This window comes from Nyctereutes procyonoides, unplaced genomic scaffold, assembly GCF_905146905.1.
Source record: "Nyctereutes procyonoides isolate TBG_1078 unplaced genomic scaffold, NYPRO_anot_genome, whole genome shotgun sequence".
In the NCBI taxonomy this organism is placed as follows: domain Eukaryota; kingdom Metazoa; phylum Chordata; class Mammalia; order Carnivora; family Canidae; genus Nyctereutes; species Nyctereutes procyonoides.
The window spans coordinates 3,210-6,217 of NW_026574735.1; the positions used below are offsets into that span (position 1 = coordinate 3,210).

The following is a 3,008-nucleotide window of genomic DNA, read 5'->3' on the forward strand; positions in this document are numbered from 1 at the left end:
AATATAAAAAAATGAATTAAATTGTATGTTTATCTGCTTTCCACACAGCTTTAACTACATGGGTGTTTTTGGACGCTTAAGTTCCTAAGAAAATTCCACAGCTATACTAGCCCCTACAATGTGACTGAGATTAAGGTCCCACTCCCATAGAGAAATAGAATTCTATCATTGGGGATTCTGAACAACTGTGCCTCCGGGAATGTAAAAAAACAGGTGTTTTTGTTATGATCCTTCTAACATGGGAAAATGTAGCCATTATCCATTGAAACATGATCCAATATGGGTACAGCTCTCTCAAGTTCTCTGCAGGACTACCAGACTAGGCCACGAGCTTTTCTGGCACCCCAGCCCGGAGCCTCTCTAGCTGCATCAAAAGTGGGATTCACAAAACCAAAGATAAGGCATCTCTGGCCTTTCCTCCTAGAAGTTAGAGGGTTCTCTGAGTAGTAAGGCTAAGGTCGTTTTGCATCAAGTCTGTCCTCACACTCAGTACTGGGGGAAGGGTTGCTAAGTTTACCCAGTGCACACTTGTGTTGAGTGTATGGAATGTACTTACCCATCACTACACAAGGCTGTTAAGAGTAAATTAACAAGTCACTCTGGACTAAGCCCCTTCAAAACAGAGGCAAATTTGGTGAACCAAGGCCACTGCCTGTGGTAATAACCCCAGTTCACCTAGGTCCTTTCCTGAAGAATCATATTACTCTCCTGATTCAAGAGGCATCTCTGGACAGGACAGACCACGCAAGGACATAACTTCTGGGCAGGGCAATGCCACATGGAGTTTAGAGGTTGTGGTTTAGTGTACAGCACAAGAAGATGGTGGCATCACTAGTATTTAGAGCTGGAAAGAGGCCTGGCCGGACCACACTCTTGGAGCATCTTTACTAATGCAGAGTAATGGCCGTTGCCCAGATGTCCTTGCTGGGGAGTGGGGAAGGTCCCATCCTTGGGGAACAGAGTTGCCTTTGGGATGATCAGATGGCACCAGGTACTGATCCCAATCATGCCTTATCTGGATGAGTGCTGACAAGGAGTGCTCAGCTTGGAGGTAATACTGTTGGAAGAGTTGCAAGAGGTGAGCAAGTGGGAACTATCTGGATCCCCAAATAACTTGCACTCAATTTCATGCTTTTGAAGAAATTTTTTCTCCTTTTCTTTCCTGTTTCTAATTCTTTTTTCCTCTTTTCCTCTAGTTCTCCTTCCAACATTACTCTGAGGGCTCTCTCTTCAGCTTCATATAATTCAGAGCGTTTTTAAATGAGTTTTCTTAGTCCCTAAAGCTGAAGGACAGACGCCTTTCCTTGCTGCTGCCTCTTTCCTGAGTTTCCTCAATTTCTCCAAGGCCTGAAGAATGTCCACCATCCTCTTGGTATTTCCTTGCTTTTTCCTCACTTCAGGTAAGACACCATCAGCAGCAGCTTTAAGTTCCTGCTCCTGCTTCTTCTCCATCTCCTGCAACGCACTTGACCCTCCAGAGGTCAATCTCCTGCTCGCACTCAGCCTTCCACTTGGCCTCGGCCTCGTGTTCTAGCGCCCTCTCGCTAAGCTGCAGTCGACGGCGCTGGACCCTCTCCAGCCTCCCCGCGCCTCATCCACATAGGCGGCCTGGGTCAGCAGCTGCAGTCTCTCGACCAATTCAGTGCGCAGCGGTGCTGGCTGGGCATGTAGCAGTACCCAGGCCGCACCATCCGCCTGGGCCTCACGCAGGGCCTGGCTCAGGCCATGCCCCTGCTGCGCCAGGAGCAGAGCCTTGCGCAGCCACGGGCGCACTTCGCCCAGCCTGGGCCCGGCGGGCGCGAGCAGAGGCACAGGGTAGCCTGCCCGCGAGGGGTTCCGAACACCTCCTCTAGCTCGGTTGCGCAGGCACTGCAAGGCTGCGTCCTGAGCACTTCAGACAGCGGCGGCGGCGCCTCAGGCTAGTCCTGGCTCCGGGGCGGCCGGCGGGGCGGGCACAGGGGTGGCGCAGAGGCAGTAGCAGCTGCGGCACCGGGTAGAAGACGCCACCGCCGCTATCGCTGCCAGCGCAAGAGTGTACCCATTTTTAAATTGGATTCTTTGTTGAGTGCTGAGGTGTATGTTTTCTTTATATATTTTAGATATTACCCTTTATCAGATATGTCATTTGCAAATATCTTCTCCTATTCTGTAGGCTTTTACTTGTGTCGATGGTTTCTTTTGCTATGCAGAATGTAGTCCCAATAGTTTATTTTTGCTTTTATTTGCCTTGACTCAGAAGCCATATCTAGACAAATGTTCCTTTGGCCAATGTCAGATAAATTTTCTTTCTGTGCTCTCTTCTTTTTTTTTTTATTTTTTGTGGTTTCAGGACTTATATTTAGGTCTTTCATCCACTTTAAGTTTATTTCTGTATATGGCATCAGAAAGTGATCCAGTTTCATTCTTTAGCGTGTTGTCCAGTTTTCCCAAAACTATTTGTTGAAGAGACTTTTTCCCATTGCATGTTCTTTCCTACTTTGTTGAACATTGATTGATCATATAATTGTGGCTTTATTCCTCGGTTTTCTATTTTGTTCCATTGATCTATGTGTCTATTTTTGTGACACTACCATACTGTGCTGATTACTTCAGCCTTATAACATAATTTGAAACTTGGAAATGGAATTCCTCCAGTTTTGTTTTTCTTTTTCAAGACTGCTTTGACTATTTGAAGTCTTTTGTAGTTCCATACAAATTTCAGAATTGTTTGTTCTAGTTCTGTGAAAACTATTGTTGGCATTAAGATTTCGTTAATCTTAAAGGATTTCATTAAATGCTTGGGTTATATAGACATTTAACAATATTTCATCTCCCAATTCATGAGCATTGAACGTCTTTCCACTTTTTTGTGTTGTCTTGAATTTCTTTCATCAATGTTTTATAGTTTTCAGGGATTTTTCACCTCCTTGGTTAAGTATATTCCTGGATATTTTGTTATCTTTGATGCAAGTATAAATGGGATTATTTTTGTAGTTTCACTTTCTGTTTCTTCATTACTAGTGTATAAC

General features: G+C 45.1%; 1 pseudogene; it reads right to left on the reverse strand.

Annotated features, from left to right (window-relative positions):
• Positions 1-887: 887 nt before the first annotated feature.
• Positions 888-1,919, reverse strand: LOC129504932 (programmed cell death protein 7-like; annotated as a pseudogene).
• Positions 1,920-3,008: the final 1,089 nt, after the last annotated feature.